Genomic DNA, 22,937 nt, shown 5'->3' on the forward strand with positions numbered 1-22,937 from the left:
GCGGTTGCATGCTGTACTCGCGGCGGCCCGGCCCTCGTCCGGGAGTGCGTGTGTGCGCGCGTGTGTGCGCGAGTGAGTGTGTGCGCGGGGGTGCGCGCGCGGGCGGGAGTGGGCGCGCGCGGGGAAAGGCCCGAAAACACCTTAGTTTGCACCGAGAGACCATTTGCAGCGGGTGAGTTTGTATTTTTCCATTTCTGCTCCACTTTTTCCCAAGCTGCCTCCTGCCTTGTTTCCGCCACTTTAAACAACAACAACAACCAGCACAAAAAAAAAAAAAAAAAAAAAGGAAAAAGAAAAAAAGGAAAAAAAAAAAAACTTTCCACCTCCAGGCTCCACGTGCATCTCCCCCCGCCCTCCCCTCTCAGCCTCTCTCCCCGCCGGGCCCGGGCCCAGGCTCTGGGGTGGGGGGGCGGTGGGGGTTGGGGCCGGCGCGGGGGTTGAGGGGGGGCCTCCGGCGGCGGCGCCCGCACGCTTGGGTCCATGTCTATAAGTCAGATAAGGGTAGGGGGGGGCGGCGGCGGCGGAGAGGCGAAATCGTCTTCCCCTCGGCCCCTTCACGCCTGGCTCTACGCTCTGGGCGATCGCCGCGGGGAGAGAAATCAATGAGCCCAGGCCGCCTGGCGCAACTTTCGGTGTCGGCCGTCGGGGTGCCAGCCGAGAAGCAGGGCCGGCGCGGGGCCGGGGTCGAGTCTGTGGCGGGAGGGGGCGCGCGCCGGGAGCCTCTGGAGCCTGAAGTTTGGACTTGGAGCAAACTTTTTCCCTTCGCTCTCCGCGAGTGTGTGCCCCTCGGTGCCCCTGGATTGTAATGACAGGATGCCCGCACCCTGGGCCCCGCGCCTCGGGACATCCCCGGTGCCACACGCGCCTGGCCCCGAACCTAGCGGCGGGGATACTCCGCCGCCGCTCCCCGGAGCACAGAAAACTCGGACACACTCGCGCACCCCCAGCTAGACACGCATCCTCACGCGCGCTCGACCCCGAGAACCCACCCTTGCCGCGGACCGGCCCGCGACAGACGTGGCCAGCTCCACGGGTGGGAGTGGGAACCGGGTGCGCTGCGGGGAGTCGCCGCGTCGGGTCTCCTCCCCTCCGCCACACATACTTTCGGGGTCTACTCTCCTCTGAAGCTTGGGGTACCGGGGGGGTTCCCAAGCGTGGATCTCTCCTGAGACGCGCGGGAGCCGCCGCGTCCCTCTGGCCCTGTCCCGGCGGCCGATGGCTCTCCATCCCTCGCCAGCACGCCGCCTTCCTCCCGAGCTCTCCGCGCTCCATCCCCATCCCGCGGAGGACTCAGCTGAGCCGGCAGCCGGGACTGCGTGCGCTTCGGGTGGGGACGGCGGCGGCGGCGGCGGCGGCGGCGCCGGGAGCGGAGAGTTTGCCAGTTGCCTCGGGGTCGCGGTCATTCGCTGCCTCCGCCTCCCCTCGCCCCCGCCTCCCGCCCCCCTCCTCCCCAGATACCGCCGCTCGGAAACTTTGATTCCTTCTCCTTTTTTGCCCTCGGCGAGTCCCCCTCCCCACCTGTTGTGAGCTCCGCCTCGGTCCCCGGAGACTGGCGGTGACACACGCGGGCGCCGGGGAGCTCCGCGCCCAGAAACAAAGTCGCATGCCCCCTCCCCAGTGTTTGCTTCGAAATCGCAGTCTGCAGCACGCCCCCCCCTTTCCCGCGCAGCTCCCGCCCCTGTGAGAATAAGGACTAAATAAACAGTTGTAACTTCAAACCTTGCGCCTGCGATCGTATCCCTTTCCCACCCCCTTCCCCCTTCCTCCCCCCTCCTTTTTTGTTGTTGCAACTTTGTAAGATCCTAGGGAAGGTGCTGAGACTTTGGCTCGGGCCGATTTCCCGGTCTCGGGATCCTTGCAGGGATTCCCTAAGCCACATCCTCCTTTCCGTCCACCCGCACTCGCGGGTCCTCTTAGTCCGCCGCCCTCTCTGTCTTGGGCCCCCAGCCTAATCACTTATCCCACCCCCCCTCAGTTTCCCCCCAACCTGCGCCGGGAAGACTTGCTGAGGGTCGCCCTGGTTTCTTGTCGACCGCAGAACCCGAAAGTTTGCAAGAGGAAGAGAGCGCGCGGCGAGCAAGCGGGCAAGGGGCAGCGGCAGCGGCGCCGGGGACCATGGTGCTGTCGGCGCCTCCTCCGCGGGCGTGAAGGCGGCGCTCCCACTCCCTCCCTGGACTCTGCGGGTAAGTCGAGGCGGCCGCGGGCGCCGGGGCGAGAACGCGGGCGGGGGCAGCGGATACCCTAGAGCCCCCGGGGGCTCTCTACTCAAAGCGCCAGCATGGGCGGCGCGAGCGTAGGGATGAGGCGCCCGGAGCCAGGAATCTGCCCATCCTCAAGCTGGTAGGTGCTTCGAAATACTGGACTTTCTCCTTTTTTTTTTTTTTTTCCTTTCCTAAATCCGAGAATCTGGAGATCAAAGTTTAGCGTGGAATGTAAAGTGCTCCGATAAAATATGGTGACATCTCTCGCCCCCCCTTCTCACCCCACTCCCCTCTTATAACTATTAATTATTTCCAAGTCATTGTGTCCAAATACCCTTGCCGGGCTGATTACAAAGTGTATTGATTTAGTCTGGGCTCATCCTACGCATTCGTTTTAATTCATTTTCCTTTTGCTCGACCAGAAAACCCGAAATGAAACTTATTTCTTCCTCTTCCCAACACCCCGCCCCCAGCACCCCCCCCCCCAGCCCTCATCTCTGAGGCTTGGGCAGAATAATGAAATTAATATAAACATTTCATTTGGTTGCATTTAAGCTTCTCCAGCCCACTTATAAGGGGCTGGTGTTGCTCTCCTGTCCGGTCACAGGTATTTTGTAAGTTCGGAATTCCTTTTTTGTCACTGCTTTTTGAACAGGAATGCTGAAAGGGCATTCTGTATTCCTTTTAAAAGAAGTCTATACCTTGAAACCATCTACACTTTACCTTTGGTTGTCCGTGGGCTTTAGGATTTAGGGCTTGCACAATAGCTGAATTGAAAAAACCTGAAGGATATTTAAGGGATTTTTCTACTGCTGAAAACATATTAAAGAATCTCTGGAAATTTTTACCTTCTATCTCCTTTCCTTCGTTTTTCCATAGTGATAATCAGTTTGGGGGGAGATGTCTTAACTAGAATTTGAAGAGAGATGGTAAGAGTTCAGGTGTTTTCTACTCAGGATTAGCCTGCATAATTGAGACAGAAGAGTTGCTGTTATTTTCAGTTCCAGAGAGAAATGTATCAAATCTTTTTTAGAATTCCACTGGAGTTTTGATTCTCAAAGTGGAAATACCCATCTCTTTGAGTCCAGGAAAAGAAAATTGGGCTTACAGTTTCAGAGATTTGGAATGGTTTTTTTTTTCTCCCTGACTTTTCTACTTGAAACATCCCATAATTAAAGAGCATTAAAAATATAAAAAGGAACTTAACTAGTTACCATTCAAAAGATGTCAGCTAAAATCTCACTGCGGGGGGGGGGGGGGGGGAGATATTTAGCTTCTCCCCCCGGGCCCCCTCCCCCCCCCCTTAGATTTTGGATTAGTCATTGTATGAGAGAGAGAAAAAGAAATCAGTTTTTTTTTTTTTTTTGAAAAGTAAAGTAAACAGCCTCCAACTGCTGAACCTTGACAACCCAAATTAAGGAAGCAGGAGAGATCAAACAGAACTGCTGCTGGGTTGTTGTCAGGAGCTCTACATGGAGAACCCTGGACTATTCGATCAAGCAGCAAAGCTATATATTCACTAATGCAGAAATGGACCATTGCAAATGCTGATCTTTGTTGTGCGAGCTAAGGCTCACTTGGAAGGAAATACTCGGCCCCTCTCTAGGCAGCATTTGAGTTCCTTATGGATGTCGAGTTGCTAAATAAGTTATTTTTCTAATACAGTCTTGTTTATGAAGACCATGCACGCAAAAAGGTATGGAATGAATATTAAGTCTTCCAGAGGCTGCCTTGCTACCCAGAACTGTGGAGTGGAATTCTTTTTACCAACATTAGACTCCTACACTAGAGTTAGGTAACGTTTTCTCACATCAAGTTTAGAAGATCTGCCTTGTCAGGAAAGCCAAGGTTTTGTATGTGAGGGTTTAAATCTGATGTGAAGCTCAAGAAAAAAAAAAAAAATCCCTGGTGATGAAGTTTTGTGTCAGCCCACTCTTGGAATTTAAAAAGGCGAGAGGGAGCATTCTCCAGATTAGACATAACCTCTTTTTTTAGATTGACATTCAATATGACCACGTTGCTACTTTTATTCAAGTTCTCTGTAACTTGTCCTTGCATGTTGTCTAGGAAAATTTAACTGCTTTACATTTTTAAAGGGAGTAGTAACAGCAATTACTTTAGCATTTTGTTTTCACAGGTTTATCAAAGTATAATGAAAGCAACATCAACTATTCAAATTAACTCTCAAATTAAGGGGGTTATATTGCTGGAGATGTCTGTAAGATTTTGTATTTATATTTCAATGCTGGAGTAAAAACTGTAACATTTTTTTTTGCTATAAACTATCCCCAAATTAAATGTCATTTTTAATTAAGTAGAACAAAGTAGGAAATACGACAAGTAAACACATAAAGAAGAATAAAAATGATTGTCATTTAAGGATTGCATTTTTAATTAACATGTCGGTCACACAGTAAGCACTTTGTTTTTTTATGTCAGAGTTTCATAACCATACTGCCCAACATGTTTCAAAGTGTGTAGCTTTTATTGGATATATCTTTAATTTATAATTAAACAATGTGAGTTAAACATACACATGGATGCTGTTAGGCAATTCTGTGCAATATGTAATGTTTTTTAAAATGCTATAAATATTTTCTAGTTAAATCATTTGTCCCAACAATAACAAAAGTTGACTGGGTTAATATTGAGCCGAGGTATGGTTTTCTGTTACTAAGTTTTTCCTTGCTTCTCTTGAGACTCTACCCCCGGCCTTGTGTATTTGCGTTCCTAGGCTCCATTGAAGGATATGTCTGTTTTCAGCAGTTGTTTAAATTAACAAAAGAATTGTGATATTTCCTAAACAAATATATTTATACCACAGCACGTCCAATGCCCACATTAAGAAAGTGAAGGGAGAATATAGCAGACGTGACAACTTCTTTTGAACCCAGCTTCCTCTTTGCAGCCAATCTTATTGTGCTGTTTATTTAGTTTTCGTGTTTTACTTAAGACTCAAACTCAATTTTGAAATGTTATCTTGTAAGACGCTGCATCACAAAAAAGTATGTGTATTCAGACAATGTTCGTTGTTATCATACCGATTACATTTCAGTGAGTATGCCAAGAATATTTACAGGGCATTGCAGGAGTTCTGTCTTTTAAAAATAATTTTAGGCACACGTTAATAAAATTTAAATAGATTGCAGGCTGTCAGAAAATAGTATAAATTTTGTTTATGATTCAGTTACTTTAAGGTACTTACATTAAAGAAACTCATTTAACCCCTGACTGAAGAGCATTAAGAGGGGAGGGAAGCCCTCCAAAGAGCTCCCACTGCCCTTTGCTCTCCTGATAATCTTAAATTACTACAATTTAATTGCAACTTCAAGGCATTGAGCATGAGCTGTTTCTGTGGGGCTGAGAAAGGGTTTTGAGAGCATTGCTAGATTTGCACAGGTGGTATTTTTGTTTTTCAAAAAAAATGTTTTTTCTAAGGGCTCTTTCTTTTCCTTTCTTACCCTGTTAGGTGTCCTACTCCTTTTATAGAATTCAGTCATAGTAAATGCCATTTTTGCTAAGCCAGCTTTTTTTTTTCTATGTTTTTTGGACCTAGAGTGTATAAAGGTCTCAAGCAAGTAGAGGTTTGTTTTCTAAAGAAAATAACCTTATGAGAGGCATCTGCTGAATAGACATGAGCCAACATATACTTTTACTATTTGCAGGGGATTTTTTTTTCCTTCAGTTGATGGTAGTAATCCCACCAGGTGATCAAACACTGAATTTGTGAATCAAGCCAGCAAGCCAAGTAAGTTTGCATATGGGCCCGTGTATTTCCTAAATGATTTTTCTCGTGACTACTTACACTGGTCTTTAGGCCACTTTGCCATAACGCGTGCTGTCCAAGGAGCCATCTTAAACCGATTTTTTAAAAAAGATTTCTCTTCCATGGTACTCAGATGAATTAAGGTTAGAGGTGCCAAAAGCTGGAATATCGGCAGGCCATGAGATGAGACGAATTCCTGAAACAGGGGAAAACCTGGCCAAATATGGGGTATCTTATGCATGAGAGTTGGCCTCCCCCCACCCCCCGGGACATACATAGTTTATTTCAATGTGCATGTGACGATGTGGTTAATGGAAATTAAGCATGTTTGGCTGTGTCGCCAACCTAAAAATAAATGTTGTAAGGAATGTTTGCTTTCAAGAAGTGCTTTGGTTTTTCATCCTATAGATAATGTTCTTGCAATTATGGCTCCAAGGCTGGTATTCTGGAAAGAGGAAGTACAGTGGGATGAAGTGCATGGCAGTCGGGAGAGACAATTAGACAGTGTTCTTTGTTTCTTTAATAAATTCTTCTTATTAATTACAGCCAGTTTGTGCTAAGGCATTTTTCGGGTTGTATTTAGAAGCCAGCTCCCATTCAGGAGAAGGTTGCGCCAGGAGCTGTATCCTTTCCCTCGTGCTCTTGTACCCAGTCAGGAGATCTATTGACCAAATTAGCTGTGGATGTCTCTGCAAGGCTTGTTTTTCTTTTTGAAATCCCCTGAGGACAGTTTTTAATATATGTCCTGCCTTGTGCACAACAGGTGTTTGTTTGGTAGTTATTTTATGGGATTTAAAGTGAGAAAAACATTTCCTACCTAGCCAGCCCCTGGGAGAGAGAACTGCCTAAGAGAAAGACCCTGGCACCTGAGCAAGCGTAGATGGTTTTTTTCCTGAAGGCTCTCCACCAGCTGTGTTGTTTAAAAAAGGTGGGGGAGGGGGCTCAATTTAGTGCCTTGATACTTGCAATTAAGTTGTAATTCAAGATTACTGGGATAGTGCAAAGGGCAGTGGGGACTTTTTAGTGGTCTTCTCTTGATGCTTAAAGCTGCTCAGTCATGGGGTTAAATTAGTTTCTTCAATCTGAGTACTTAAAGTAACTAAATCGTAAACAAAATTTATATTAGATCCTGACAACTAATAATCTATTTAAATTACATTAAAGTATCTAGGCAAAAATTTAATTAAAGACAGAAGTACTGTCAATCCCTGTAAATATCTTGACAGGTCTACTCAAATGGAACTGATATCACGAAATATTTACATATGTCTGGTGTGTTCGGGAACATCTCGGCAGTGCCTGTGCAAAGCTAATTACACTTTCTTTCCAAATCACATTTTTAATAAAATAGTTTTTTTTTTTAAAAGGAACATGAATACATACAAAATTGTGTTCAAGTGTTTTGTGTACTATTTAGTTCTCTCTCCTTAGGAGCACTCTGATGGGTATATTTCCTCCAACTGCTGCTAATTCAGACGAGCAGCTGAAATGAAGGGATCACTGACTAGACAATTCATGTCATTCTGTTCTGTTTCAACAGTTTGTAGATATCAGAGGTTAGTGTGTTGTGGGACAATTTGCTGAGGGGAAAAATGGGTATAAGCATGACATTATTAGGTTCCTGTTTAAATTAAATAGAATAGATTTACTTAGGATGGGACAACGGTTTTTCTCCTGATTTTTATATTTGGATACATATTTATTTCTCAGTTGTAAGTCAGGTGGACATCTACATTTTGCTAGATTACTTGATTTTAGCTGAAACTGTGATAGCTTTATTTACTGGGACCCTGAATAATATTTCTAGCATCGGGCTCAAAAACGGAATTCCTGAGGTTTCTTCTCTCTCCCTTCCAGCTCTGCATTTGAGTCATAATGTGCGTTTTCTCTGCTCCAGGTTTCCTGTCTGTGAATTAGGGGTGGTATTTTAAGGTGTGTTCTTCGAGCCTAGGGACCTAATGGCACAGGTGCTGTGTTCTTACTCGGAACATCTTTAAGGTGTTCTTGTTGCTCTCCCGACATTGACCGCAGCTCTTGCGGGGGAGGATGTGGTATGTGTTTTGCCTGTGTTTCTCCTGTCCCAGAGCCCGGAGTTGGCGACGCCTGATCGGAGGTGTTGGCAGCCTCCTCTCCTGCGGACAGGTGAGCACAGAGATGCAACACAGATGCTCCCGTGTGAAGTGGAAGGAAGTTGCGGTTGGTCCTAATTCAACGTGTTTCAAAGGGGGACTTGGCTCACCTGCTTCCAGATCATCGTGCGTGTTTGTCCATGTGCCGGGGAGTTTTATTAAAATACAGGTTCTTGCGTCGGGATTTTTGCTGACTGATGAGAGAATGCATTTTAAACAAACTTCCCCTGGTAATTCTGAAGCTCGCTAAACAGAGGACTGTGGACCAAGTGATTTATACTGCTAGAGATCCTGGAACTGAAATCTTTATCTTCTTTTGGATTTTACTGATGAATTTTTTTGTTTTATCTTGAGGCCTGTGTTATTTTTAATGAGTTCGGGTTTCCACTAAGAATCAAAACTGGTGGTTTTCTAAGTATGTACGAGTATTGGAATCCTAGCGGAGCTCTGGTTCCTGACACACGTAGTAGCACTCCTCCTGGATGTGCCATATCTGGGGTGGGGCCAGCATTTTGGTTTTGAAAAAGCTCCCCACATGATTCTCATTCCCACCAAAGTGGGAGAACTGGACCCCACAATTGTCAGAGCTGGACGAAAGCCTACAGCTCCTCCAAAGGGTTGACTTCACCCTTTGGACCTCATGAAATCTGAAGGGCTCACAGGCTCCCTTTTGAGTCAGGCACCAAAAGAAACATAGATCCATAGAGAAATAGAGGCAGAACCCGAGCGTCACAGTTCCACAGAGTGGTAGGAACAACCTGGAACATCACTAACTTTCACCAAGTACCAGACGTTTCCTTTCACCATATGCCCTTTTTGCATCTATGTTTCCAGTGGGCGTTGTCATGTTGTAGCTACCAATTAGTGTCAAATGGCTTTTCTGAAAAATTTTTTTTTTCTGAGTATTTCGTCTTAATTTTAAAATCTGAACTGTTGACTCATTAGAGTAACCCTGCTGGCACAACATCTTGGGACATTCCCTACCATTGCATGTAATGGGGTCTGCGGGGATATTGATGGAAATAGCTTAGGCAGCGATGCCACACAAATAAAGCAGAATTCTAAGAAGAATGCATCCTACAAGATTAGGAGATAAAGGAAGATAAAATGCTAAGAAGGCTTGTTTAAGTATTCAGGGCTTCAGCTAAAGATCTAACCACTAAGATCAAAAGTGTTACTTAAATAAAAGTCGTACAGACATTTTTTTGGTCTGTATTAGTAATGGTGCCTTTTGAAGTTACCCAGTGAAGTGTTTATCTAAAATGCCCTCACCTAAATTAAAAAAAAAAAAAAATTCCATTTGACTTTGGGTGTGGCTTGATTTTAATAGATACCAAAAAGCTGGCAATTGTGTTTATGTTTAGAACTTCACAGTTGCTTTGGCTCTGGGTTCAGGTGGCATTTGGGATATTCCTGTAATACAGAGTTCTTTTATTGCTGTTTGGACCCTGAAGTACTTTTTAAAAAAATCGCTGATGGGTCAAGTTTTAAAACTAGCTGTCTCTACCCTTGAGTAAAGGGTTTCCATAAAAGATAAATGGAACTGACTGAAAAAATAGAAAGTGCCGTGGAAGAGGACGCATAGTATTACCACTGTCCCTGGTTGATGAAATCTACAGCATGATGTTAAATCACTCCTTGTTTGTTGAGAGAATGTTAATCATTTCATTAAGAAAGGTTAAGTAATTAACTGATTTATCATTAGGGAATCAATGACAGACCCTTTTTAGTGATGTATTATAGAAATTTTCTAATAGAAAGTTTGCTGCATTTAATTGCTTGGAAAGAAGCTGGCTGGACCTTGAAAAGGTGGGGGTGGGGCATCTGTTACGTGCAACTGTAAATAATTTTGGAGAAGCTAGTCTATTAAAAAAGAAAATTGTTCAGTTTCGGGTTTTCTTTTATGGCCTGCATCAGGCATGTTGTTGCAGACCTGCTGTTTTGCATGCCTTCTCTGGGTTTAGGAAGGGTTCAACTGCTTAAATGTGTTCATGTTATTTTCTAAATAATGGCTTTTGTTGCAGTAGGATGCATGTTGACAGTAAATGCGCAGTCGTAACTTGGGTAAGCTTACAACAAATTCTTCTACTTGTAGGAGCAAGCCATCCTCCTTGCCGCTGACTGGGGGTGCTTCTCCCTTTTGTCTCGCTGTCCTTATGGCGACTACTGCACAAGGTTTAAATATGCCAGGAAGGGGATGGGGATGGGATGGGGTGGGGGGGGATAAACTCCCCATCTGGCAAAAATTTACCTTTCTCTTATACCCTTTTTCCCCCAAATCATACACAAGGTGTGCTTCTAGCTTATTCTTCCCGTGCATATGTTCACTTCAACTGAAAATTAAAAGGACACGTAAAGAGAGATCTGATTTCTATGTTTGTTTTTGTATGTTTCTGTTAGGAAGCAGGACAGTCCCTTTTACTAACTAGAGAGATCATCTCTGCCTTAGAGGTGACTTTCCCGTCACAGAGTACTGAGGTAGGAGACTTCTATAAGGTAGTAGTAATAAAGCACTTTTGAAAACACTGAACACGGGTTTTATATTGGGATGCAGTGCTTAGGATTGTAGCAAGTGCCCCAGGTGTTGAATAAAATGTGATGTCTGGCCTCAAGCACTTTGATCTTTGAGTTGAGAATAACTTCTGTGAGAGAAATCTGGTGGATATTTACAAAGCCGTTCTATTAAGACTGTGTACGACACCAAAAAGGTTTAATTCAAAGAATAATTCGGTGAGCACCCACAGACCTGCAGCTCAACTTCAGAGAGGACACATTTCTGATCCAGGTTGAAGAGGCCCTTGGCATATCGCCCCTCATCTTACCTCTGTCCCTGTCCCCTGAAGGTGACCTCTGCTCTCAGCTGGCTGTTTTTCATCCCCTGGATTTCTTTATGCTTTTAATACCTATGCATGTATTCCCCAAAATATAGGCTTTTCTTGTGCATCTTCAGGTTCATATTGATGGTATACTACTGTATGCAATCTTTAGTAACTTGCCTTTTTTTTTTTGTTCAGTAGAGTTCGTAAAATTCATCCATGTGGGTACATGTAGCTGTGGTTGATTCATTTTCCCACTTGAACCTTTTGAAGTGCTGAAGAATATTTGAGACTAGTTCTTTACATTTGAAGCCCAGCCGCATTCTGCAGTATTATACATAAAAATTGAGGATTAATGTGAAACTAGCAGTCCTGACTCGAATTTCATAATTTGTTCATTTGCCAGTGTTTTTTTTGGGGGGGGTGGGGAGGGGGGAAGGGAGGACTTTAAAATCAAACATTTACCAGGGAACGTGATTAAAAAAATATATATATATATATCAAGTGGTTGATCTCTTACATTTAAGGGAAAAAAAAAAAACAGGCTAGGCATTCATCTGAAGGAGCCTAGCCATTTTCTCATTCTTATTTAAAGACTTGGCTTAGAACTTAGCAGTTACATATGCAGGGTAGCAAGTTAAAAAGCGATGTTTAATTAACAGGCGCTTTATACTTCTGTATCCTTGTTATGATATAGCACCTTGTTCTTCAGTGTAGAAAGTGATTTCTGCATATTTTAAAGGACTGGCATCTTTATGGTAAGAAAGCCATATAAATAAAGATATACTCAGATGAAAATCGGAACATGTTTTTAAAATAGTGTGTGTCTACTTTCAGCTCTGTTATCAAACTTGCTGCATAAGCCGGAGTTGATGCTCTGTGATTATGCTAATGACCACAGGAATCGATGATGCGCGAATAGATGAAATCAGTGGTATAACCAGAGAGTGTTATCAGTTTTTTTGTCATTAAATATTAGTGATAAATAATACACTGTTCGTTTTGAGTAGATAGAACATATTTAATTCTGGTGTACAGAGTTTCGATTTAGTCAGGCTTATTGCTGAGTAAAATGATAATCTTTTGTAATTTCAGGGGAAAGATAAAAGGCGTTTGTGCCCATGTAGCTAACTGACTTGGGTCATAGAAATGTTTACCTTGACTGGCCAGGGAAGGTTGGAAAAAGTTTTTCTTTTCTCCTAGACAACTTGGATATCTGTACTGACGTTTTATTAGGAATATCAGATACTCAATAAATAGCATAAATGACTAGAGAAGTTAAACAAAATGAGTCTAAAGGTAGTGTTTCCCCGAAGAATGGAGGAAAAATATAACAAAGGGGGAATGTTTGGACAACGCTCTTTTTAACAGACTGGTGTGTTAAGCAGGGACCATTAGAGTCCGTGTTACCATTAAACAATGGCTTTAATTTAAAAAAAAAAAATTGAGTTTCTCCTAACAAAGTTGTACTTGGTGATGATTTATTTAAAGAGAAGTAATACTTGTAACTGAGCATCTTTTTCTAGGTCCCTAAAACCTTGTGGAAAAACATTGCCACTGTCGTCTTTGTTGCAAAGGGGTTTCTAAAGCAGTTCTCTCTCAAAGACATGCCTTGCTGGACAGAGTTCAGCAGGTGTTTACTACCATACAACAGTACCAAGTGATGGGAGAGAAAATCAAGGAATAATTAGCTGTGGTTTATAGGACATAAAGAGAGTGATTGAAGTCAGTAAAAGAAGGAAATCAGATCAAAGGCCGCTGTGATGTTATTTTTTAAAAACGCGTTGACAAAATGATTCTCTTGAAAGCAGACTCCCACCCTGGCTTGCGCCGACTGACTGTGTTCTGCCATTTTCCTGTCTGCCGTCCTGTCCATCCATGTTGGCTCTTACCACCAAGACCATCTGCTCTTCCAGCAGTGGCCTTCTCTGTGGTGAGGCAGGCCAATTGGGTCAACTTTTGTGATCTGGCAGATGTCCACTGGGAGCTCAGATCAGGCCAGGCTCATTTTTATGTGTGTCCAAAGCCAAGATTTCAACTTGGTGAAAGGCTGTGGAATTTATTTCCCAAAGTGGTGCCCAAACTCTGTTCTTCTTTTCTTCAGAACTGCCTCCTTGGGCTGAGATGATTGCTTAATGCTCTTAATTATGCTGGATCCCTCTGTATTTTTGAACACCTGTGCGTAATTCAGATCATGGGTGGTCACAGAGCCTGGCTCACCAAACAGCTTCTCTTTCAGAATGGGAAAATCCCAAGGAGCCTGACCATGCACCGAGTTTGAGAGGCTGAGAAGAGATTTAATGAGGATGGAACCTTTCCCTTGAATTTCCATTGTGCCCCGTAAAAGATCCTTAGTTCTCACATCGGGGAGAATCTTACGATGAATACCTCAGAAATACTGTTTAAAAAAAAATACTAAAGTCTTAATACATCGCTGGTGGGAATGCATAATTGTCACAGCCACTTTGGAAGATGGTTTGGTGGTTTCTTATAAAACTGAACATACTCTTTTCCATTGATCCAGCAATTGCCCTACTTGGTATTTACCCAAAGCAGTTGAAAACTTACGTCCAATAAAAACCTGCACACAAATGTTTCTAGCCGCTTTATTCATGATTGCCAGAACTAGGAAGCAACCTAGATGTCCTTCAGTATGTGAATGGATAAATAACAACCATGGTACATCTAGACAATGGAATATTCAGCACTAAGAAGAAATGAGGACACCTGGGCTGCCTCAGTCAGTGGAATCTGTGACTCGATCTTGGGGTTGTGCGTTTGAGTACCCTCCTCCCCCATTGGGCACAGAGATTACTTAGGAGAAAAAAAATGAGCTATCAAGCCATGAAAAAACATGGAGGAATTTTAAGGGCATATCATGGTGTGAAAGAAGCCAATCTGAAGAGGCTACTTACCATAAGACTCAAACTATATGGCATTCTGCAAAAGGTGAAACTGTGGAGACAGTAAATATATCAGTGATTGCCAGGGGTTGGGGGGAGAGAGATAAATAGAGCACAGGGGATTTGTAGGGTAGTGAAAATATTCTGTATGATACTATAATGGTGGATGCATGTCATGATACATTTGTCCAAACTTCTAGAATGTACAGCACCAGGAGTCAACTATAATGTTGTAATGTAAACTGTGGGCTTTGGGGGATCATGCCGTGTCATCGCAGATTCATCAGTAGTAACAGCTGTACCACTCTGGTATGGGATGTTGATAATGGGAGAGGCTGGGCGTGAGTGGGGCCAGGGGAAATGGGAAATCTCTGTACCTTCCCTTTAATTTCCCTCTACACCGTAAAATGCTCTAAAAAAAGTCAGTCTTAAAAAAAATTCCTGGGTTTTAAGATATCCATATACATATCTTAAAATATATATACAGTCGTTTGTCCACTTTACCCATGCCAAATGAACATTAACGTTTCTTGTGAGAACAATGAAGTAGGCAGGGGCCGATTTGCTTTTGAGATGGGGTATTAGTGTGGGAACCTTTTTGGCTGCTCTGATCCCCAGAGTGGGATCCTGTAAGAACTATAGAGTCCTCGGTGATGACCTGATCCAGGCCACCCCTTGTCCATCAGGAGGTTCTGGTTCAGAGAGGGGAGCTGACTCTTCCTGAGTGAGGTAGCCACTAGGATCAAATCCAGCCTTGCTACCTGCGATACCGTCCATATCTATATTGACACATTTATGTATATGTGATTGCATATATCTAAGCATGTGTGTTCCTATATGTCTATATTTTAAAAACCAGAATTACAGATAATACTTTATATGTTTATTTACATGCATTTATTCTTCTCTGTATTAAGAGCATTTTTTCTGTATCAGTCTCTATACAATTGTTAGTAACTACTTGCTCTTCAAGTATATGCATGTCTGTTTTCTTCCCCTGTAAAAAAAAAAAAAAAAAAAAACCAAAAAAACCCTTTTTGAGGATAGCACCCTAAGGACCACATTGTCTCTCTGATGTTTGTAACATGCATGGGACCAAGGAGTCACAAGGTTTTTCTTTGGATACATGTATTACACCTGGGTGCTAATATACTGCTGTGTGTCTGTATGTTTGGGAGGAGTACATTTTATCGTGGATAAAAGAGGCTAGGTCAAGGATCAGGAACTGAGTTTTAGCTGAGTGGTTTAGATTTTTACAACCCCTTGAGGTCAGAACGTATCCTGTTCTGTCATCCCTCCATTAAACCCTGTAGTGACATCTGTGTCTTTTCCATGGGTTCTGACAATCATACTGAGCATATTTTGCCTTGCAGGTTGGATCATGTATTGGGTGTGACATGAAGAAATGCCTGAACTGTGCATTAAATATCAATTTTTGAGAATCTAGGACATCCCAGCCAGGAGGTCACATACAGTGTAAATAGCCCATGAAACAAGTTATCTATTTAAAAAAAAAAAAAAGTGAACTCTGTCTTATGAGACTTTTGCAAATTCAAAGAACAAACAAAAAAGTGGGGGTGGACCAGCTGTACGATTTGTTGGGGCCCAGTACAAAATTGAAATGTGGGGTTCCTTGTTAAATACTAAGAGTTTTTGGAGGGTGATAGCAGAGCATTAAACCAAGTTTAGCCGCCCCCCCCCCCCCCCCCCCCCGCCCCGAGCACGGGGCCCTGTGTGGCTGCACTTGTTGTACACCCGTGAAGCTGGCCCTGCTTGGGGTTTATAAACTGTCTTGCAGGGCTTTGCTTCTTGCACCAAGATTTCCTCCCCTGCAAAACAGGAAGACCAGGCTGGGACAGGCATGACTGGCTGAGGCCCTCCCTTACCACTAGCACTCCGCGATCTTGACTTCCTCTCCATTACTGAATCCAGATTGGGCTCAGGTTTTTGTTTTTATTTAGTTTCAAGTTGTTAAATTCCAGTTAGTTAACATACAGTGTAATATTCGTTTCAGGGGCTCAGGTTTGAAAGCACATTCCTCTCCTTGGGCTGTAAGAGCTGCTGAGTGTAAAATACTGGCCATCTTCTGGAGTTGGTGTTCTCTGCAGGCATTTTGCAGGGTCCTGTGAGGGAAACTAATCCTGGTCATGCTTGCTCTTTTGTTCTTCTCTAGCCCCTTTTCCAGGATCTTGCCTGTACCTTCTGTCTCTGTCACCTTCCCTGTTCTTCATTGTCACCTGCCCTTGGCTTCATTCTGTAAGGGCCCTGCTGGACCCAGAATCTGAAGGCAGCCTCAGAAAAGAGCTTCTGCTGTTTTCCTCCTCTTATCCCAAACTCTTAATTATTAAACAAGCAGTTTTATCTCGAGGGGCTCTGGTTGGTTTCTTGCTTTCAGGAATTATAAGCTCACGAGGCCCCATGTCACAGAGCCATGGTTGGCCCAAGCTGCAGGAAAAGCAAAATTATCTTCTGGGATGTTCTCCCTCTGCACTAGGCAGTCGGGACACTCTCGTTGATGAAGGTGAGCTTCTGTAAAGTGGTTCAAGTCGAACAGTGTTTGAAGAAAATAATGAATTTTTTTTTTCTTTGTAGTAATAGTAGCAAGTTTTAGAATGGTAACGTAATTGGATGATTCTGGAATGTTTCTCCTTGGGCCAGGTAGTTTTTGGTCTCCAGAAGTATGCACTGATTCTCAGCCCTTTGGTAGCTTCGGCATCCCAAGCAAGTGGCTGAGTCCTTGAGGCAGTTCATCTTAGTGGCAGTGGTAAGGGCTGGTGTTCAGATTGATGAGAGGCGTAAATGAGCAAAATGTATGCAAAGCTCTTAACAAAGAGCTTCTGGCTTGACATAAACACTTGATTTTTGGTGACTGTTTATTATTAACAGGAATGAGTCCTATTACTGGATTTTGTGATATGAGAACGAGATCTTGGAAGTTCGAGCCCTCCTTTCTCTTTAGAATGTGTGATGGCGTGAAGTTGGGAGGACCCAGCAACCTCTCTCCCATGCTTTCTTGCTTCGTCCACCTCTCCCCATGTGTTTCTCCCGCAGCCTCTTCTCTCCCTGCCCCTTCATCCAGCAGGGTAGTTCTTCCTGACATGATGGCATGCCACAGATTTGGGGGCACTCTGAGTGTTTGGCGGTGATGTTTTGGCCTGAAAGAAGCCCAGAGAGAAGGTGTGTGTGTGCTTTCTGCGGAGGGGTGTGATGAGTCTATTAGGAGCATCCCTGAGGCAAGACTGGAGGAGGTACTTTTCATGTCTCCATGGGCTTTTCAGGAAGCTCAAGATGGCTGGAAGCAGGTCGGCACCAGTGTCTGCCCACCGCCTTCAAGAAGAGACTCTTTCAGGATCAGTTGAGGACCTGGTGGTGCTTTTTCCCCAGAGAAGAGCATCAACTCACCCCCACCCCCACGTCCCCCTGCAGGTCTGCTACTGAATGAGCAAAGGAGGGAAGATAAGTTGCAGTCAGTGCGTGATCCTCTGTTGGGCTGTGCTCCCTCAGACGCTGTCCGGCTGTGAACACCAGAGCCTTCCTGTCCAGCTATTTACCAGATTGCCCATTGAAATTGGCTTTTTGCAACGACCTTAATCTTCCGCTACGGGGACTGGAAATGAGACTATAGTTGGGTCAAACGTTAGACTACACAAGTGTTTTATATAGTCCCGTTCGGGATTTGAACGTGTTTACGTAGTCTGTATTATTTTTCCCTGGCTGGGTGTCTGGTGTTTAGTTCCTAGGGGAACAGGAGAGCTGCTCAGGATGGCTCACCATCTGCAAACCAGTTATTAACTTGTGATCCATGCATGGCTTTCAGTGTCTCTCTTTCCCTCCCCTGGCAGGGCACTTGGAGAATGAACTGGCTGTGCACTCAGCAGGTTGGGAAGAGAGACCACACATCTGCTAACGGGAGCTGCCCGCGGTGATGAGGGCCCATGTTAGGTGTGCTGTCTCCCATCCACTTAGCTACATCTGGGCTGAGTGTATATGGAATGAATTGATCAGAGTTTATAACGGTCTCCATCGTGGCTATGGAGGGGCCATGGGTATTCATGTACCTGCATATTTGTTAGCAATTATATAAAATAGGTAGAGAATTTAGTTACTTCAGTGGTCATCAGGGAAGGAACGCATGGATACATTTACTTACATGTTCACTCATTCACCTGTTTATCTATTCCTCATTTGTTTACCTCTTTGCTCCTTTGTTCATTTACTGACTCCACGCTGCTGCCAGGCCAGGAGGCATGACTTCCTGATGGCCTTCTTCCCCACCTCCCCCCAGCTTATTTTTGGACATTCTCAGGTGTTCCGATACAACATCATTTAGACGTCCAAATGTCGATATTCACAGAGATCTTTGTCAACAAACCCATGAGATTCATCTAGTTCCACCTTTTGTTTACTAAATATGTGGCCGCCCAGAAGCAAATGACTCATCTGTACACATAGTTACCATTTGTGTAACAAACACGGCTTTCAGTTACATTTTGACTACCAGCACTATACTAGGTGGTACACCAAGTAGAAGCGGCCGCCTTTTCTTTCTAGTCTGAGTACTTCATTAAGACCTGACAGATGGATCTTTCCATTAGGCCAGAAGGCAGGTGTCGTCTTGAGCAATTCTTGATTTGAGTTTCTTATTAGGGGTCTGTTTAGCTTCCCCTCCCCCACCAAATATGTGTATTTGATGAAGACTCTTTTACACAGTGAATTGCATGCGATGAATTGGTAGCAACCAAAGTAAAATATTGTAATCATTTCCTTCTAAAAAAGTACTGATAGGGAATTGCTTTGATGCCTGGGTTCTTCTTGGCTTCTCCAGGGAAAGCTGCCCTTTAAGGAATGTGCAGTGGCAGTGTGAAGTTCATAAAGCTGTCATTTCTCATCCTTTCTTCTCCCCTGATGCTCTGTCAGGGACAGAGTGACCGAGACATTGGTGTCCACAGCCCCTAACCCCTTGTTGGATCATTTGATTTCTTTTCAGTCTTCATCCTCCCCAAGTGACACAGAACTAATAACATGCCAAAAGGACTGTTTATCCATTTATTGAAATACAGATTCCCACATGTAAATTAAAACTCCACAAAAGCCAGTTAACTCTGGTGATAAAGAGTTTCATTAAAGCTGAGGACACCATCTAGGAGTGTGGCAGGAGTGTAGGGCACCCCCGGGTTCTGATCCAGTGCAGTCATGGATGTCTGTCCCTTGGTGGCTTGGTTAAGAGCAGGGATCCAGGCATTCTGCAAACTTGGGTTTAAAGAGGCTTTTTAACACTCTCTGAGTGACTTAAAGCCTGTTAACCTTTCTAATTTACCTTCATTTTTCTTAACTGTGTATGTGTGTATAGGTACGTGTGTAAAAGGACATAATGATAATACTTCATTTGTTATGTGGATTGAATGTGAGAATCCCCACAGAAGGTGATGCGTGGTCCCTGGCCAATATAGGAAGGACCTTTATACGTGTTAGTTCTAATGTAATCTTAGGATTATGATTATTCTATCGGTATTGGTTAAAAGTCATATTAAATAGCTAAGAGGGATAAAAGATGCGAACTTGGCAAAGATCACTAAAAAACCGGAAGGAGGCGTACCTCCCAGACATGGAGTGAGTTGGAACGTCAGGTTAATTACCTTGTTGTTGTGTTTTGGGGTTTGTGTTGATGGCATTGGTTTTGTCTCTTGACTTTTGAATAAGCTCCTAAAATATGGTTTTGTGGGGTGTTTTTATTTGCTTCTGAAATTGGTGCAGGTGCAGATAACAGGAAATGAAACCCTAGGCAGCCCGAGGGAGCCTCATTCAAATCGTGCCAAGCAGGTATAATATACAAGTGTTATCACCTTACTGATAATCTGGCATGCTGTGGGTATTCCACGTGCCATGCGGATTGCAGAGAGTGAAGTCATACAGCAGCTTGGCACTAACTTGCCCCGCTCCTGAGGAAGGAGGAGAGAGAGGAGAGCCCTCATTCTTAGAGACAGTGTTAAAGCACAGCTTCCCTTGCCCAGAAGCACGGGATTGCTGATGCTGTTTTGTCCGTTGGCATTTCACGTTATCTTTAAGGTTGCACCTTTTGTGTGCAGGGAAGGTATCTTTAAGATTTTATTTACTTATTTTATTTTGAGAGAGAGAGAGAGCTCGACCGAGGGCGGGGGGCGGTGTAGGAGCAGAGGGAGAGGGACAAGTGGACTCTGTGCTGAGCGCAGAGCCAGATGTGGGGCTCAATCTCCCGATCCCCGAGATCACAACCTGAGCCCAAACCAGGAGCCAGATGCTCAACTGATGGAGTCACCCAGGCGCCCCTGGAAGGTATCTTTAATATGTGAGTGGGTACCATGTCTCTGGAGTTAAAGAGTCTACTCTGGGTTTCAGAATATATTACATATTGCCCCACATTCTGACATGTAGAACAATGTGAAAATTGAAGACCTGTGGCTAGAATACGAAGTTTGCCAAATGTTCAAATATTTGGATAGCCCATTGGTTCTATCTAAAAGTTGTCTTTCAGGCTTAATGTGGTTCTTTGTCCTAGAGGGTTTAGGGAGAGACCAAGATTGTCTTGCCAGTATAGCAGGGGAAGTCTCTCTCTGTCCTTGGCTGAATCCTTGTTTTTGCATGTACTGAGCCCGCAAACATGCATGAGATTGGATATAACTTTCCCAGCATGGCCCCCCATCCTGCAGGAGCCACTCTATATGTACTTCTTCATTGAAGCGGAAGTAGACCATGTAGTTAGTTACCTGAGCATCTCAAATAATTTGTCTAGCCCCATGGAGCAGCCAGAGCCTTTATAGTCTCCCTGCGTCCTCACTTGGCTGGAAATCTGTTTTTTTCTTGTTTAGGTTGATTGTTGTTAGCCATTCTCTGGATGGACACAGTCACACAGAGACATGCTCATTCCTTCCTGGTTTGGTCCCACTTCATTTTGCATGACCAACCTGGTTCCTCCTCCGCCCTCTTTTTTTTTTTTAAGTTAAGTAGGCTCCACACCTACGTGGGGTTTGAACTCACGACCATGAGATCAAGAGTCATATGTTCTTCCAGCTGAGCTAGCCAGGTGCCCCAAGCCTGGCTCTGTCATTAATCTCCCCAACCTCACTCCACTCACATCCTATGTTTTCCAGAAAAAGTCACTTGCCAGAGGCACAGTTCTTCTTTCCCCATTGCTCCTACAGGGAGGGATGTGATTGGGGGGGGGGGGGGGGTGAGGGAATGACTTGGATGGAGGCAATACCAAATAAAAGAAGGAGAAATAAAAGACAAAGGAATGTGTCCAGAAGGTCCAGATTGCATGTCTTGGGGCCCATAAGTCATTCTTCTCCTTCCTATTTGAAGAAAACTGAAGACCCAGCTCTAGCAATAGAAAAACAAAATTATTCCTTTACTGACATGCATGGTCTCTGAACCAGAAAGAGCAAGATCAAGTCTTAGTGTGGTCTCTTAGTGTTTGGGTTATCTTGGGTATGGATTTCTTGGTCGCAGTTTGCTCTTCTGTAAAATGGTTTGATGATAGTAATATGAACCTGTTAGGGTGGTTTTGATGATAATTCTTGTAACGCCCAATGTCTGGCATATCTTAAACCTTTGATAAAAGGTAGATAATATTAGTCCCTATTATTCTAATGCCTGGAGGCAGCGGTTTCATGGTGCCTAGTCAAGAATTTAACACACAGTGTAGTGGATACTGATTTCAGACAGTTTGGTTCAAATCCCCAGCCTTGCCACTTATGAGCCATATGACTCTGGACGAGTTATTAAACATTTGTGTGGTTCAGTTTTCTTACCCATAAAATGGTATGGTGGTACCTATCATATAAGGCTGATGGTGAGAATTAGGTAAGTTAATGCATGTAATTCACTTAGAACAGGGCAGAGAGTTGAGAACATGGGGAGCCCTCAGTGAATCATAGGAGCTGCTGTGGTTTGCCCTGATTGTGCCCCTAATGATTATTGTTACCCCTTTCCCATCCAGGCAGAAACAGCCATTGAGAGGACTCACATAGAACTCCTTCACATCCTTCCATTTCCTGACAGCCTGGGGGCAGACACCCGAAACTGAGACTTGGTTGGAGAGCCTTGGTTTGAAACCCAAACTTCCATCATCAGGCCTGAACATTTGGCCCTTTTTCCTCTTTGTCTAGGACGGAGACACATGGAAGTAGTTTGTAGCAGTTGGGTGTCAGGCCTTGGCTTTGCCAGTGGAAGATGAAAAACATTTACTTGCTACTTGCCATAACTTACTTGTATTTTCATTGTTTCTTTCTCCATACCCCCAGGAGAAAGAAAAAATGAAACCGAAGTGGAATACATCTTCGTGATTGCCTAAGTTAGCGGGATGGTGGATGGAAATACTTCCCAGGGCATATACTGGTGCTGGAAGATGATGACTTGCATAGAATAGAATATGATTTGCAGTGAATGTATATGGAACCACATGGAAGGGGCTAGTTAGCAGATGCCAGCTCAAGACTCACTAGAGCACTGCTGTTAATGCTTTCTATGCATAATTCAGTCCATCCTCACAACAACCTTATAAAGAAGGTACTTTCATCTCTATTTTATAGATGAGAAAACTGAGCAACAGAGAGATTAAGAACCTGCCCAGAATCACATAGCTAGATCTTCCCTATTCTATATGAAATAGTGGAGAGAATCCAAGCAGGTCATGGTGGCAAGGGTCCTTGGCTGTCGTGTGGTTCATCTGGCTTGGTGTTTTTTTTTTTTTTTTTTTTTTTTTTGGTAACAGCTTTCTTGAAATAGAATTCACATACATAAATTCACCGATTTATAGTATACTCACTTGTGATTTTTAGTATATTTACACAGTTGTATAGCCATGATCCGACAATCAATTGTAGAACATTTTCACCACTCACAAAAGAAATGGGATACTCTTTAACATTACCCCCCCTGCCCTGCCCATTTCATCCTAACCCCCTAAGCACTAGCAACTACTATTTTTTTTTTTCCTATAGATTTGTCTATTCTGGACATTTCATAGCACTAGAATTATACAATATGTGGCCTTTTGTTTCTGGCTTCTTTCACTCAGCGTAACGTTTCTTGAGATTTATCCATGTTGTAGCATGAATCAGTGTGTAATACTTTTTATGGCCAAA

General features: G+C 43.9%; 1 protein-coding gene across 1 annotated transcript in view; it reads left to right on the top strand.

Annotated features, from left to right (window-relative positions):
- Window positions 1-22,937, top strand: part of FOXP1 (forkhead box P1) — a 580,801-nt gene continuing 557,864 nt past the window's right edge. Inside the window, exons 1-2 of the mRNA XM_034998709.1 lie at window positions 1-172; window positions 2,039-2,183. The gene's annotated coding sequence lies outside the window, so the exon portion shown is untranslated. The remainder of the gene's footprint in view (window positions 173-2,038; window positions 2,184-22,937) is intronic.

Source organism: Mirounga leonina, unplaced genomic scaffold (genome assembly GCF_011800145.1).
Source record: "Mirounga leonina isolate KUSES-001 unplaced genomic scaffold, KU_Mleo_1.0 Mir_94, whole genome shotgun sequence".
NCBI lineage: Eukaryota > Metazoa > Chordata > Mammalia > Carnivora > Phocidae > Mirounga > Mirounga leonina.